Source organism: Vipera ursinii (genome assembly GCF_947247035.1).
Source record: "Vipera ursinii genome assembly, chromosome: 2".
Classification (NCBI taxonomy): Eukaryota; Metazoa; Chordata; class Lepidosauria; order Squamata; family Viperidae; genus Vipera; species Vipera ursinii.
Window position 1 is genome coordinate 41,496,725 of NC_139513.1, and position 17,856 is coordinate 41,514,580.

General features: G+C 37.6%; 1 protein-coding gene across 1 annotated transcript in view; it reads right to left on the minus strand.

The window, feature by feature from the left end:
- LOC310634806 (contactin-3-like) overlaps positions 1–17,856 on the minus strand; it is a gene marked incomplete at both ends in the record, with an annotated part of 166,260 nt that overhangs the window by 94,356 nt on the left and 54,048 nt on the right. The gene's annotated exons all lie outside the window — the stretch shown is intronic.

Here is a 17,856-nt window from a genome sequence, read left to right on the forward strand (position 1 = left end):
ATAAACTGTTGTAAGTCGAGGACTATCTGTACAAAGGTGGACTCTTTAAAAACAGCACTTCAAATGTTTGTACAAAATTATGCAGATAATCTAGTAGCTTTTAGATGAATTTAAACATTTACTACAAAACACATATTGAAACATAGGGGAGAAGGAAATGAAATCCAAGTTTCATTTTGGGAATAATTTTTAAATACTATTACATGAGTTGAAATATATGGGATATGAAATCCTAACCTTTCTGTGCCTCAGTGAGACTGAAAATAAATGTTTATTAGCTAAAACACTTGCATAGTTATAATATATGTGTGTGTGTGTGTGTGTGTGTGTGTGTAATTTTTTTTTAGATTGCTAACAAAGAATTAAAGGGAGACTGATATGCATTTCAAACTTATTTGTTTTCATCAGTCAGCCATACCCTTCTGAGATTCGAACCTGGGCTGATTGCACATTAGGCAGTTGTTTTTACCTCTAGGCCACAAGCTCTATCTCACTTTGTTAGCTGAGAAGCAAGGGAGATATGTGTTAAATGCTTGTTAACTATTTAGATTACCTTGCTAGGCCCCAAACATGGGACAAATCTTTATTTCCTGTTTCAGCCTAACCGAAGGCCATCGACAGGCAGTAGTCACAACAGTGACAGCTCATATTTTGTGTATTTTTTTTATTTTAAAAAACCGAAGGCCATCGACAGGCAGTAGTCACAACAGTGACAGCTCATATTTTGTGTATTTTTTTTATTTTACGGCTGACTGATGAAAACAAATAAGTTTGAAATGCATATCAGTCTCCCTTTAATTCTTTGTTAGCAATCTAAAAAAAATACACAAAATATGAGCTGTCACTGTTGTGACTACTGCCTGTCGATGACCTTCGGTTAGGCTGAAACAGGAAATAAAGATTTGTCCCATGTTTGGGGCCTAGCAAGGTAATCTAAATAGTTAACAAGCATTTAACACACACACACACACACACAAACACACACACACACATATATATAATAATAATAATAATAATAATAATAATAATAATAATAATAATAATAATAATAATAATAATAATAAAGTTGGAAGGGACCTTGGAGGTCATCTAGTCCAACCCCCTGCTCAGGCAGGAAACCTTATACCATTTCAGGCAAATGGCTGTCCAGTCTCTTCTTAAAAACTTCCAGTGTTGGAGCATTCACCACCTCTGGAGGGAGGTTGTTCCACTGGTTAATTGTTCTAACTGTCAGGAAGTTTCTCCTTAGTTCTAGGTTGCTTCTCTCCTTGACTAGTTTCCATCCGTTGCTTCTTGTCCTGCTTTCAGGTGCTTTGGAGAATAGCTTGACTCCCTCTTCTTTGTGGTAGCACCTGAGATATCGGAACACTGCTATCATGTCACCCCTCACCCTTCTCTTCGTTAAACTACACATACCCAATTCCAGCAACCGTTCCCTATATGTTTTAGCCTCCAGCCCCCTAATCATCTTTGTTGCTCTTCTCTGTACCCTTTCTAGAGTCTCGACATCTTTTTTACATCGTGGTGACCAAAACTGGATGCAGTATTCTAGGTGTGGCCTTACCAAAGCATTGTAAAGTGGTATTAGTACTTCACTTGATCTTGATTCTATCCCTCTGTTAATGCAGCCTAGCACTGTGTTGGCTTTTTTGGCAGCTGCAGCACACTGCTGGCTCATATTGAAGTGATTGTCTACTAAGACTTCGAGATCCCTCTCACAGTTACTACTATTGAGCAAGGTACCACCTATACTATACCTATGCATTTGATTTTCCCTGCCTAAATGTAGAGCCTTACTTTTTTCACACACACACACAAACACACACACACACACACACACATATATTTATATCACTCTCACAAATTTATCTGCCCCCCATCTCTCACTTCAAGGCAACTGAGTGGCTTACAGCAAGATAAAACACAAACAATCATAACTATAAAAAACAGCTTAGAATTATAAAAAATAACAAAAACCAAAAACAAGAGTTTGGACAGAAGATATGGGAGTACCATCTTTCTTACATACAGTATGTGGATGATGGTTATAATTTTCTTACAAAACATGTGCTCTGAAACTAAAAAAATTGCTAATCTCTTCCCAATTAATCTTCCCACTCTAACCCAAATATGTCCTCTTATCTAGTTTCTAAGCATGATCTGACTGAGTTTCTAGCTCCTGAAATCCCATAATTTTTATAAACCTTTACTGGGCTTGTGTTAGAGTTAATGTCTGGATTAATAGGTAAAACCAGCTATATTTTGCCCTTAAAATAATAGAGTTTGGCTTTGTATTTTTTGTCCAAATATAAGGTGAAAATGCACACAGTCACTATGTATAGAAAATTATTTGCAGTTACAGAAAAAAACACAATTTATTGGTTAAATTTGTATTTAGCACACTATCACTATCTTCAAAGAAAAATAATGTTTGCTGTATTTTTGATGTTGATATTGTTTTACTATTATTTATTACAAGTTATGGTAATTACATTTCCCTTGTTGATATGATTGAGGAGAAACAGTTGTGCAAGTTATATTTATTATTAGGATTATACATCAATCATAGATCTTGTTGATCTAGGTTGGTAATTTATAAATTGCTGTATTTTCTTCTCAGTAGATCTTTCTGAAATGATGATGATAATCTTCTGAGAAAAAATATTTGCAAATGCTTTTGTGTCCAAGTCCTAATTTCAGATTGATAACTGCAGGTGTTTTTGTGGAAAAGGAATGGTCTTGATTTGTGCTCTTGTTAAGCAAATGATTTGAATAACCTATTTCTGAATTGATGTTTTGGTGAGAAATTTTAAGTACGAGGTTTAACTGAATATATTGTGAATATGAAATGCCATATCTACACAATCAAAATCATAAAATTTAAAAGATGTTACTAATAGGGGCTGAAAAGCATCCTTTGTTTTTTCCCCTAAAAACACATTTAAAATATTTAAATTTTTAATTTAGCATCCATTTTTCTTTAAAAAATTATGGTGGTTTATAATAATATGATCATTAAAATGGATTCACAATGAAACCATAAAGCATGAAGATATGAATGCAAGAATTATAAATATTAAATATTAAATGTAATCCAAGCCATGCTAATGATACCTCAAGAATAGTTTTCATAAATAAATCATAATGATATCAGCGTCAATACATTTTACGACTTCATCTTAGTCAAAAACCTCTTATTTTAGGTAAAAACCTGATATTCAATCCAATGTTATGCTGCAAAAAATTTGGTATAAAAATAGTTTTTCGGTTATATGGTTTTCATGTCCATTAGTTAAGAGTTCTGAAAGAAGAAACCACTTCTTTACACTGAGCTCAGAATCATAATAGGGTTAACCTTTTAGGTTCCCCAACTTTTCCAGCTCAGTGGACCGGTGGAGATGGCAGCACTGGCAGGGGAGGGGGTAGGAGAGGTGATGGCTTTCTGTGTGTATGCATAAAATGCAGCTAAGTGCACATATATGTGCATGCACTCACCCACCACTTCAGTGGCCCAGTTCCCAATGGGCTGTGGCACGGCACAGGGTCACAGATGCAGGTTGGAGATCCCTGCCTTAAGTGGACTGAAGCAATGATGATCAGGATAGAACAATTTTTAAATATTAGAACTGGCATTATATACAGGAACATCTATACAGGTTAGGCCTTTCCACGTCCACATGGGAGATTCCACAAAAGGTACTGTAGAACAACAGGACTAGGATCCTGTGGGACTTCCAGATCCATGTTGTCTAGTTGATTGGCCCGGCAAGTATTGGCTAATAAATCAGACATCGTAGTGGTGGTCAAGGACCAGAAGACATCAGTGAAGATAGAGGTTCTGGTGACAGCAACATCAGGAAGTAGGAGTAGGAGAAGTTAGAGAAGTACCAAGGCCTGAACGAGCAACCGGAGAGGATAGGTAAAGGAAAGGACAAGGTGGTCCAGTGGTGGTAGGAGTACTCGGGCTGTTACTCCTAAGCTGGAAGATCCAACAGATCCCAGGAATGAGCTCTTTGTCCAGAAGATATATGCCTTGTAATGTCACAAGCACAAACATTGTCCTTATGTATTTTGCCCTGACATAGGATGCAATTAAATGAACTCCACATCATGTCATCACATTTTGGGATTTCTTTTCCCTCTTCCCTCTTGGACACTAATGCATTTGATCATTTTTTTCAGTGGCAACATTTCTTGGTCCATTTGTATCTGGCTGTCAATAAAATGATTTCATAACAAGAGATGTGGTTCTAAATGAATGGTCCCAGTTAAAATTTTAGTAGCTGTACAGTAATTCTACACAGTACCTTAAGCCAGCCTGCATACATTGTACTGATAATAATAATAATAATAATAATAATAATAATAATAATAATAATAATAATAATAATAATAATAAACCTTTATTGTCAAAGTACAACATGTGTACATTGAGATTAGCTGAGCCTCCCCCTGTGCTCTCTCCCCCCAACACACAGTGACAACAAACCCTCCATCCCACCACACTATGTGAACCAACTACACCACACACCAGCCTCCCAAGTCAATTCTGCATAAGATTATGTCCCATTCAAAAGCCTAACAGCCCATGGATAAAAGCTGTTCTTCAGCCTGTTGGTACGGCTGGCTATATTCCTGTATCTCCTACCGGATGGTAGGAGAGTAAAGAGATACCGTCCAGGGTGTGAGTCATCCCTGAGAATCTTCCTCACTCTTCCAAGGCAACGAGCCCTGGCGATGTCATCCAGTGGTGTCAGGGAACAGCCCACAATGTCTTGTGCTGTGCTCACTACTGTACTGCAGCTGTTGCATCTACACCTCTGTTAAGCTAAACAAAATTTACATAGACTACCTATAAAAATGTGCAGTTATATTTTCTAGTTTGTGCTATGATTCAGAGACAAAGAAAAATAGTTACAAATCTTTCAATAATCAGGCATTATGACAGACTCATAACTTTTTTTACTCCCTAGATTCTTTTACAGGAATATGCCAACAGGAGGCCCATCTGGATAGCACACATTTTTCTAGCACCTGTTAAAGGTGCTCCTCTTGTCATTCTTCTCTTTCAGTTTGTCTTTTTTCAATAAATTGCTGTAAGGTACTCTCCCTGAGCACTGTGATATTAACAACGGCAACAATTGATATTAATAATACCTTGATGAGCATTTTCTGCAGCAAAGAAAAGATGAACCTTAGAAAACAAATAACGTGAATCTGGTTGCAAAAAGTACAGTAAGCAAGAAAGGCATCAAAACCAACATATCATATCTATCTATATTGTGAATAAATTTTAAAAGTCCTAAGTCTTACACAGACCACAGTGAGGAGTGTGCTAGGAACAACTACTATGTTTCCCTGAAAGTAAGACCTACCCCCCAAAATAAGCCCTAGCCTGATTTTTTTGCGGTGGGCCTAATATAAGCCCTACCCCAAAAGTAAGGCAGGGGGATGGGCGTGGCCAGCAAAAGAGGCAGCGAGCATGCAGGGGCTGATGTTGGTGGGCAGCAGCCTCAGGCTGCCATCCCATTGGTGCAGCATAGGTACTGTAAGTCCAAGCATAGAGGTAGAGACAGGGGGCAGGCAGGCGACCCGAACGTGCTGCATGGTTGCCTGATTAATGGCAGGCTTGTGCAGTGGCACCAGCAGCAGGCAGAGGCAGAGGCACGGGGGGGGGGAGCCAGAGGCACGGGGGGGGTAGGCAGGTGATCCCGACATGCTACGAGGCCGCCTGCCCTGGCATGGTTTGGGCAAGCCAAGAAACACTTCATTTCAAAGTGCCCATTTGCAAGTAGACAAAGCTTCCAATCTCTGTCATTTCTCCATTCGGGTGAAAAGTGCATCTGCCCTGGGAAGCCCTGTAAGCATTATGGCTGTGAGCAAACAGATGGTGGGAGGGAGCGGGCAGGCAGCAGCAAAATAAGACAATCCCCCCCAAAAAATATAAGACCCGGTCTTATTTTCAGGGAAACACAGTAGTACAGGGACACTATTGCTTCTTCTAGTAGTAATTAACTGCAGGATAGAAGACAGAAGCAGAGGTACTTCATAGCTGAAAGTTTCCAAGCTTTCCGAACAGTTCTGAACAAACTTCTTGGATGAGAAGCAAAACATTTTCAAAAAAAAAAAAGGAAAAAGGAAGATGTCTTTTGGAAAAAGCACCTTGGACATGGATAATTGAGACTCTCCACAGACATTCCAAAGGGATGTTTTGAGAATGAGATGGAATGACATGTCACCCATTAACTTCAAAGTTACTTCATTCTCTCATGGTTGTTCTAGTATCAGTGTCCCTAGTGTAGCAATTTCATTTGATGATGTAACTGATTTACTCTGCTAAAATAAAAGGTGGGAAGCAAGGGAAACACAATACAGCAGGAGTCTTGCCCTCATTCCTTACCATGCCAAATAGATACTGAAAGACTTTTCAAAGTAACAACAAAGTGCTGTTTTTCAACTCTTAACTCCATTTAGAGCTGCAACAGAAGTTTTAAATTTATATACACTTACAGGAGAGTTTGTCTTATTACAATGATAAATATCAAGTGGGGAGAAGAGAAATCATAAACTAGCAGCAAATTACTAGGAGTTATCAAGGTCATCTTTCATCTCCTGAAACTGTTAAATTAGACTGTTAAAAATTCTGAACTTTTGCCATGTACTATAGATTTGGGTGTATATACAGACTGTAGCTGAATCTAGTCCCCATTTTCATACTTGATACTTATCTCAAATTTTCATTGATTCTCTTGGAGAGAAGGCACTAGGTTCCTTCTATAGCCCTCCATAAGAATTTAATTTTATATACAAACAAAATTAAAAAAGAGTCCAAACAAAATAAAATTATTTTCCAACTATTCTAGTCATCCTGTTCTAAACATATTAAGAAAAAATAAACTTTCCCCTATCAGGTATATTTCTTCAGAAGATTTTCCATTAAACAAAGTAGTAATGGTTCTTAACAATATCCTGGAATATATTTCTCTAACTCATTTTATAAAGTAGGAGGAATGAAATCTTGTGCTTTTTGTCTTCAAAACTCTTTTGTATCTACTGCTAAATTTTAATTTAATAATAATAATAATAATAATAATAATAATAATAATAATAAGAAGAAGAAGAAGAAGAAGAAGAAGAAGAAGAAGAAGAACAAGAAGAAGAAGAAGAAGAAGAAGAAGAACAAGAACAAGAACAAGAAGAAGTTGGAAGGGACCTTGGAGGTCATCTAGTCCAACCCCCTGCTCAGGCAGGAAACCCTATACCATTTCAGGCAAATGGCTGTCCAGTCTCTTCTTAAAAACTTCCAGTGCTGGAGCATTCACCACCTCTGGAGGCAGGTTGTTCCACTGGTTAATTGTTCTAAATGTCAGGAAGTTTCTCCTTAGTTCTAGGTTGATTCTCTCCTTGATTAGTTTCCATCCATTGCTTCTTGTCCTGCTTTCAGGTGCTTTGGAGAATAGCTTGACTCTCTCTTCTTTGTGGCAGCCCCTGAGATATTGGAACACTGCTATCATGTCACCCCTAGTCCTTCTCTTCCTTAAACTACACATACCCAATTCCAGCAACCGTTCCCTATATGTTTTAGCCTCCAGTCCCCCAATCATCTTTGTTGCTCTTCTCTGTACCCTTTCTAGAGTCTCAACATCTTTTTTACATCGTGGTGACCAAAACTGGATGCAGGATTCTAGGTGTGGCCTTACCAAGGCATTGCAAATTGGTATTAGTACTTCACGTGATCTTGATTCTATCCCTTTGTTAATGCAGCCTAGCACTGTGTTGGCTGTTTTGGCAGTTGCAGCACACTGCTGGCTCATATTGAAGTGATTGTCTACTAGGACTCCGAGATCCCTCTCACAGTTACTACTATTGAGCAAGGTACCACCTATGCTATACCTGTGCATTTGATTTTTCCAGCCTAAATGTAGAACCTTACTTTTTTCACCACTAAATTTCATTTTGTTTGATAGCGCCCATTGTTCGAGTCTGTCCAGATCCTCCTGTATTTTAAGCCTATCTCCTGGAGTATTGGCGATTCCTGCCAGCTTGGTGTCGTCTGCAAATTTGATGACTTCCCCATGTATCCCCTCATCCAAATCGTTGATGAAGATGTTGAAGAGCACTGGGCCCAGAACAGAGCCCTGGGGCACCCCACTACACACTTCCTTCCATGTAGATGCAGTTCCATTGAGGACCACACGCTGAGTATGGCCTGTCAGCCAGCTACGAATCCATCTGGTGGTGATGCTATCTAACCCACATTTTTCTATCTTATCAAGTAGTAGGTTGTGATCTACTTTATCAAATGCCTTACTGAAGTCCAAGTAAATTATATCTACAGCATTCCTCTGGTCCACTAATTTTGTCACTTGGTCAAAGAATGCAATAAGGTTTGTCTGGCATAATCTGTTTTTGACAAACCCATGTTGACTTTTAGTGATAACTTTGTTTGCATCAAGGTGTTCGCTGATTTTTTGTTTGATTATCTTTTACTTGATAATTCTTTTCATTTGGGTACTAAACAGTCACAGGCAATTGTGGAGGATGGGTGTGAGGAGACATAAATAATAAATTGAACATAGCATCATCATGATGAAAACTTCTTTTTTATACTTGTGTATCAGATGTAAGTACAAAAGGGTAAAGCTTGTGTTGTGATGGAGCAACACAAGGCCACTAACATATGGAAAAAACAACATACACATCCAACATTCTCTCTTGCCCTGATAGAACCGGGTCTTCTTACTTAAGCCTCTGCACTAAGAAGGCATATCCATCACCAGGAATTTTTTAATTATTTTATTATATTGTTGACATCAACCATGAACACTTCAGGAATATTGCCTTGGAATCTTCAGAAACAAAAAGGTTTTCAGCAACCAACACTTCCTAGAACCTCTTTTAGTTCACCAGGCATCTTCAAGAATCAGAACAGAGCTAGTCTATCTCCCTGCTCATGCAGGAGATCATATACCATTTCAGACAAATTAGTTGTCCAATCTCTTCTTAAAAATCTATGGTTATGAAGCACCCATAACGTCGAAGGCCAGCTGCTCCACTGGTTAGGAAGTTTCTTCTTAATTCCAGGTTGCTTCTCTCCTTGATTAGTTTTGATCCATTGTTTCTTGTCCTTTGGTGCTTTGGAAATTAAGTTGACATCTTCCTCTTTGTGGGAGCCTCTCAAATACTTGAACACTGATATCATGTCTCCTCTAGTACTTCTTTTCACTGGACTAGCCAAACCCAAATCCTACAACCATTCTTCATATGTTTTAGTCTCCAGGCCTTTAATCATCTTAGTTGCTCTTCTTTGCACTTTTTCCAAAGTCTCAACAACTTTTTAATGTGGTGACCAAAACTGAATGCAGTTTTCCAGTTGTGGCTTTATTAGGGCTTTATAAAGTGGTACTAATACTTCACGTGGTTTTTGGCTACTGCCACACACTGCTGACTCATGTTTAAATGATCGTCCGCTAGGAGTCCAAGGTCCCTGTCACAGTTACTATTTTTCAGCCAGGTTTTGCCTAACCCACGGGCCAGCAACCCATGGGTCCAGAGCTGCATGTGGCTCTTTGAGCCTTCTCCTGCAGCTCCCAGTCCTCCTCTGCCATTTGCAGAGAGAGAGAGAGAGAGAGAGAGAGAGAGAGAGAGAGAGAGAGAGAGAGAGAGAGGGAGGGAGGCACTTGCGCTTCTCTTCTCTCTTTCTCTCTCTCTCTCTCTCTCCCTATCTTCGATCCTCTGCTCACCTGGCCAGCTGGTTTCACACTGTTCTCCGAAAAGCTGACAAGCTTATTGGGTGGGCTCCCTGCCCTTGCTGCTTCTCCACAGGAAGCAGGAGCTCTCTCTCTCTCTCTCTCTCTCTCTCTCTCTCTCTCTCACACACACACACACGCACACACACACACTGTCTCTCTCTGTCACACACACACATTTTTACTTAGTGGGGGAAGAGGGCTGGCAGACCAAGGGCAGGAGAGAGCCAGCCCAATAAGAATGTGTGTCAGCTTGTTGGAGAACAATGTAAAGCCAGCTTGCCAGGTGAGCAGAAGATTGGAGAGAGGGAGAGGGGGGGAGAGAGGGGGGCAGAGAGAGAGAGAGGGAGGGGGAAAGAGGAAAGAGAGGGAGAGGGAGAGAAAAGAGAGAAAAAGAGGGAGAGGAAAGAAAGAGAGGGACAGAGAGGGAGAAAGAGAGAGAGGGAGAGAGAAAGAAGGACAGAGGGAGAGAGAGAGAAAGAGAGAGGAGGAGGAGAGGAGAGGCAAGGAGAGAGAGAGAGAGAGAGAGAGAGAGAGAGAGAGAGAGAGAGAGAGAGAGAGAGAGAGAGAGAGAGAGAGAGAGAGAGAGGAGAGAGAGAGAGAGAGAGAGAGAGAATATGAATATATGTTGTCCTTACTGGACTTTTAGTAAAGAACGTTTAATGAAATATTTTGATTTTTTTTAAATTAAGAGATGAGGTATGGGGATAATTATGCTGTGTTTAAAGATGGTAGATAAGCTACTAAAAGTGTTTTCATCTGTTGGGATGAAGGAGAAAGGGTTTGTTTTCCCTCTTTCTCTGGCATAAAAATGTTTTCTTTGTAGCAGTTCATTGATTTCATAAATGCAACACACTCTAGTTTTTTTATATATACATAGCATAAAGGTTAAAAAGGGATATATGCAGTGTTATCTTCATTTTAGATGTCAAAAGGGTTTTGGGGCTCCCAATGTTTTCTGTTCTGTGAGAAATGGGTCCAAGTGGCTCTTGGAGTGTTTAAGGTTGCTGACCCCTGGCCTAATCAGTACTTGTACCTTTGATCTGTCTTTCTTCTGTAAGTTTTTCCTTCAATTTTAATCAGCTCTGCTTATAGTATCCAAACAGATGCATTAAAACTACTCTTAACCCTTAACAGAAAAGTTATAGTTATTAGATCAGACATGTCAAACACAAGGCCCGGGGGCCGGATCCGGCCCACAAAGTGGTTTCATGCGGCCCGTGAAGCCATCCTGGAAACAGTGAGGGAACGGCCCCCACTGCCTTGGCCCTGCCCCAGAGACCCTCCTTCTGCCAGAGACCCTCAGATCTGTCCCACTCCTCCCCCATAGGCACCCTTGATGCGAACGATGTAGAGCTAGCCACGCCCACCTAGTAGGCCATACATACTTTAGCCACGCCCACCCAGTAGGCCACACCCACCCAGGCCACACCCACCTGGCCCCCTGAAGGAAACCGCAATGCTGATGCGGCCCTCAATGAAATTGAGTTTGACACCCCTGTATTAGATAGACTATTATTGAAAAAAACAAACAGCCATCATATATGTTGGTTTATATTGCTACATTTGTTGGTAGTAATATCCATTGTTTCTTTGTTGGTTTATTTATTTGTTTCATTTCTGTAGTGCCAACTCAATCAAGTTACTCTGGTCACTAATCAATCAACCACTCTTTAGTTTCAAACTAAATCTGTGCAATGTTATTTTCTGTAGATGTATTTTGGCGGCACTGTAGGTTTTCAGCACTCCCAGAATAATCATTTGTAGATAGGAATACTTCAAAAACAAATTGAGGACAGGTGGGACTTAAAATGTTGTAACAGAAAAGCTACTAGATTTAATGTTCACTGTTGTTTTGGTTTATGCTCTATTTAAAATCTCTTAACAAATACCTTCACATATTTGTGCTTACTATGAACAAAATGGCCATTTAGATTCTCTGACAACCTGGTAGATCTAATAGATTATTTCTCTTTTATCTTATTCCTGAGATAATTGTTCCAGACTAATAGTGGCATTCAAAGTCTACTCCATTTTTGTCTTACCCTGAAAGTGAAAAACTGCTTTAAGAAGCAAAATTAAAAAATAGTCACATTAACTATAGTTTATTTCAAATGACAAATGGATATTTTAACCTCCTCCCAAGAACTCTGCATGTAATTGTTTTGAACAACACAATTGTATTGTTTTCAATACAGTGGTTGAAAGAATTACAAACTGTGTCCTGTTGATAATGAAAAGACAGTAGTTGTGATAATTTGTCAGCTAAATTCTTTAATAAATGAAGATAAAGCTGCATAAAACATAAATTGGTAGGTTTGAAAAAGTCATTAATGGAATATACATTAAAATAATTGTCTTCTTTATTAGAACCAGCCTTACTTTATTAATATTACTTTATTAAATTCATATTGACTTTATATTATTGTGATATATTTGTGAGTACTATAAACTAAGGCAGGAAGACAGATATTCTACCTAGATTTTGCTATAGTTCTTGCATAAAGGCTCATCTGCTACTTGCTTTGCAATTATTTCTTTAAATTTAGATTATATAAATATGTTTATAAGGACTGAGTTGTTTATAAATTCACTTATTCAATTTACATCCTGCTAATTACCAAATGAATAAAATTCAAAACAGATTAAAATAGACATAAAGCCAACAAAACAATAAATCTAATATAAAGCTATAAAATAAAACTTTTATAAGAAAAATAAGAAAGTTGGCAGTGACAATGATAAGAGACTGCAACTCTGTCCATGATTCAAATCAGGAATGTTTTTTTAGGAGCAAGACAGATGGACTCAGTTATAATGATCTACACTGGAAGTATGGAAGATCAAGTTAGGGATACGGAGAAAATTTATGTGGTTGCTAAGAATCAAAGCTAACTTGGTGGCACATAAACAAGGACTAAGGGTGACATGATAGCAATGTTCCAATATCTAAGGGGTTGCCACAAAGAAGAGGGAGTCAAGCTATTCTCCAAAGCATCTGAAGGCAGGACAAGAAGCAATGGATGGAAACTAATCAAGGAGAGAAGGAATCTAGAACTAAGGAGAAATTTCCTGATTGTTAGAACAATTAATCATTGGAACAACCTGCCTCCAGAAGCTGTGAATGCTCCAACACTGGAAGTTTTTAAGAAGAGATTGGACAGCCATTTGTCTGTAATGGTATAGGGTTTCCTGTCTGAGCAGGGGATTGAAGTACAAAACCTCCAAGGTGCCTTCCAACTCTGTTATTCTGTTTGGGGTTTTTGTCCATACATGGTATTATCAGGAGTCTTCTCCAACACCAAAGTTCAAAAGCATCAATATTCCTATCCTGCTTCTTTAAAGTCCAACTTTGATTTCCATAGAATGTTACAGGGAATACCATGGTTTGCATGAGTAGGATTTTCACTGGTTTAGACACATCTCAGTAATTGAATATATTTTCCAAGGCCTTCATGAATGCCGTGATATACTTAGTAAAAGTAAAAGCATGGGTCCGAGTTATTTACGGGAGCACCTCTTGCCGGCGTTAACTTCCCATCGCCCTGTGCGCTCCCACAGAGAGGGCCTCCTCAGGGTGCCGTCAGTCAGGGAATGTCGACTGGCAGCTCCCAGGGGGAGAGCATTCTCTGTGGGCGCGCCTGCCCTCTGGAATCAGCTTCCGGTTGAGTTCCGGATGGCTCCCAACCTTTGCTCGTTTCGCCGCGACCTGAAGACTTGGCTGTTTGAACTTGCCGGCCTGGACTGAGGGATTGGGATTTTAGATCTTAATTTTTTTAAAAAAAATAAATTTTAGAATGTGTTTATTGTTTAGGGCTATTCAATTTAATCTCATTTTAATTTTTATACATGTGTTGTTTATAGTGTTTTAATTGCCCTGTACACTGCCCCGAGTCCCTTCGAAGAGGGGCGGTATATAAATCTAAATAATAAATAAATAAATAAATAAATAAATAAATAAATAAATAAATAAATGAATGAATGAATGAATGAATGAATGAATGAATAAATAAATAAATCTCTATCCCAACCAGATTTGCTAGTGATACTATCTTATGTTCTGATCATGATTTGACTGGTTATCTCTAGTGCACTTCATAGGACTGGTTTTGAAATTATTTGGCAGCTGAGATTGGTACAAAATGCAGCAGGTAGACTGCTAGTAGGATAATCATATTATATCATACTGTTTGTGGTGTATTTCTTGACTGCTTGGTTTTTTCTGTTGATGGTTGATCATAAAACACAGCAGCTATCCACCATTTTGATATCTTCATTGTACATTCTAAAGCTATCATTGTTTTTACTTGTTTGTAAATATATGTAACTTTAGTCCCATTTTTTCACTATGTTCCTTAGGTATTATTACTAGACTTTGCAGATCCTTTGCATTTTCAATTATCAGGATAGCGTTATCAGCATAATACAGATTATTGATGTTTCCTTCTCCAATTTTAAAAATATACTCATCTTCTTCCAATTCAGCTTCTCTTATATATTTAGTGTATAAACTCAATAAATTTTAACTGGGGTTTTATTTTCAGGGATAATTTAATCTTTTAATTCTCTTTTAACTTTGTATTTTATATTGATATGATTTTAAAATGCCCTGTAAACCGCCCTGAGTCCTTCGGGAAAGGGTGGTATATAAATCTAATAAAATCTAAATCTAAATCTAAATAACGGGAGGATATATAGCCTTTTCACACTGTTTTGCCAACATGTACCCATTCTGTTTCACCATTTTCTGTCCATATTATGCATTCTATATATATATATATATATATATATATATATATATATATATATATGTATGTATGTATGTATGTATGTATGTATGTATATTCCTGAACATCTCATTGTGCTCATGAGTATCATATATATATATATATAAAATCAATGAAACACAGTGACTTCTTTTTGATATTCTTTGTGTTTCTCAATTATCCAGCATGCATCAGCATTAATGTTTCATATCCCTGAGCCTTTTCTAAACCTGGTTTCTAACATCATATTGCCTTTTCCTTGCAGGGCTCTAATTTGATATAATTATTATTTGATCTAATTTGATTATTAATTTTGATAACATGGAAAAGTAAAAATATTTTATGATAGTTTTCATACTCTTCTGGAATGTGGATTGATTTCTTTCAATCTATTGGTCATTGTGCCATTCTCCAGATTTGCTGGCATAGCTCGGTTAGAACTTTTACTAATTCTTCCTTTTCTTGCCATATTTCATCAGCTCTTGCAGCCTTCTGATTTGGTAATGCTGGACTCTGATCTAACTATAATACCTAGTGCTAGAAGTTTTTGTAAGTAGGGAACATCTTCTAAGGTATCTTAGATGTTGACATATCTTCTGTATGGTATTTCAGTATATTCCTCCCATCTTTCTTTCATGTCTTTTAAATTCTCCACTGGTGTTGGAACAAGATTTTCCTTAACAGTTGAGATAAGCATGTCCTCTAGAATATGTGAAAACTTTCCTAGGTCAACTCCACAGGTGTGTGTATGTGTATAGGCAAGACAACACTTCTGAAGATCTGCTAGTTAAGTAAAACATCTCTCACTCAAGTGGGGCAGTCAGCTATGCTGACCCTGTTGAGAATCAAAATACAGAAGATAGATCGTCATGGAGAAAATCTATGTGTTTGCTAGGAATTGAAAATGACTTGATGGTATATAATCAATAAAAAGCACATATTTGCATGTAATGCACTACTTTAAATTCCTACTACATTATCAGTTTAAAGGGGAGCAGGTAATGAGTATTCACAGTGAAAAAATATTATTTCACAACTACTTCATAAATAATAAAAAATAATTTCAAGTTTTTTTAAAAAAAAATGGGAGAAAGCAAAAATGTGAGATTCCTCCACAACTAGTAGCAGAAGATGTCAAGACACATCTTTCAAATCCGAATAGTTCAAACTATCCTGAATATACAATTTCCACCTGTAAAAGATAGTAAGATAGAAGCCTGCATATGTACCTGTAAAACATTACTGTGATATGAGACATTAATTCATCACTTATTTAAAACAAAGAAAACAAAATATTGATATGAAAAACAGTATGAACAGTTTTCCTCCCAAATGATACCAATATAAAGAATGCCCACCCCCCAAAAGAAATCCAAAGCAATATTGTCAAAAAATTAAAAAAGGACTGTACTATCTTCACTATAGTAGAAATTATTTCCTTAGAAACATCTTCTAGAACAGAGGTTCTCAACCTTTTGGGCATCAGGGACCGATTCCATGGACAGAGTTTTTTCCATGGACCGGAGGGTGCGTGGTTTTATGTGCTGCCTGCATCCCGTGGATGGGGCTTTGCTTGTTTATGCAGATTGGTTGCTGGCATGCCACGGCCCGGTACTGGTCCACGGAGCAGGGGTTGGGGACCCCTGTTCTAGAATACATACTGTAAAATATAAAGCAAAGGAAAACAACAAGGCTCAACTGTGAAATCTGACAGGGAGGTTTTTAAGTGCTTGCCTAACTGTGGACAACTGTTGCTAAAATGCATGAGGGATTGGCAGGCTTTTACAGGTTATACCTACAGAGATTCTTTAACAGTCCATTTCAGGTTGCATTGACAATTTTACATGATATCCTATGAGAAAAATTAAAGGACGCTTAAAGTTCAGTCCATAAACTAAGAGCTGTGAGGATACATACAAAATAATCTATGAAATATTCCTCAAGGTCAACAACAGATATTTTTTTCCAACGCAGTAGAGTGAAGTTTGCTTGTAGTATGAAAAGTGTATCTAGCATTTTCCCAACTGACAAAACATGTTTGTTTTTACTAAAATCCTTGAGATCCATCAACTGGAACTAGGAACAAAAGACATAAACTTACAATTGAATAGTTCTATTATTGGTAGCAGAACAATGCTACATTCTTAATTTTAGTCATTTCAATAGAGGAATTATTGTGTGGGAGGAGTACTTTCAATGTAGCTATGGTTGGAGGAAGGGAAATAAGGAATCATTGAAAACACAGGATTTACAGAAAAATTCTAATGTATCTCTCTCATTGTTCCTATTCCTCAAACCACAAACAATTGGCATTTTCAAATTCAATTACAGCATTTTTTTAAAAAAAACATACTGTCCTTTAATAAAGATCCTAAATTATTTGTATCTTTTGTGAAGACAAAAAAGTATTACATAATTAAAATCCTTAACTAGTACATGAAAAAGTATTTGTACATATTATTTATCAAATCAACTTATACATCATCTCAATCATTGAGTGAACTTTGTTAACTTATATAATAGAAATAAAGGATCAAGTTAAAAAACAGTAAAAATACAATAGTGTAAAATCAACCATATAATATATGGCACATACCCCAAATGTAACTAAACAAATGTATTTCTAACCAGTCACCGTCTGGGAACAATTTCCTATATTCTAGCCTGAGGCCTGTTGGAAAATCTAAACCTTTTACAAAAGCCCCACAAGGCTGAAAATATTCGCACATTCAGGGGAACACTGCTCCTTAGTGCAGACAAATTTATTTAGAAGCTTCTTAAGATCCATAAGACTGAAGCCCCATAAGATCAAGCAGATATAGTAGAAAGATAATCCTAGGGAGCCAAGTATTAAGAGATGAATTGTGACAATCAACACCTTGGAAGCTTATGGTGTAATCAGAGCAGGTCTGTCACGTGGGCCAAATAAGAAGTCCTCATATCTATTTTGCTGCCACATTCTGGAGCCATTGTAGCTTTCAAGTAGTTTTCAGTATTGCAAACCACTCAGATACTTTCCAGACAGGAAGTGACCTAGGACAACAGCAAAGAAGGACCACCCAATCCAGGGACAGAGGCAATAGCATACAAGATGCTTTTGTTTAAAATATTTGCTTGCTGATCATGTAGAAGATGATTATCCAGAAGGATTCCCAAATTGTACACAGTGCCAGTTAAAATATCAAGATACAGTTTGTTGTTTGGTATAAGGAAAAATTTACCTTTAAAGTCTGATATCTTCTGTATTGAGACTTTTCATGTATATATGCATTCATTCATTCATTCATTCATTCATTCATTTATTTATTTATTTATTTATTTATTTATTTATTTATTTATTT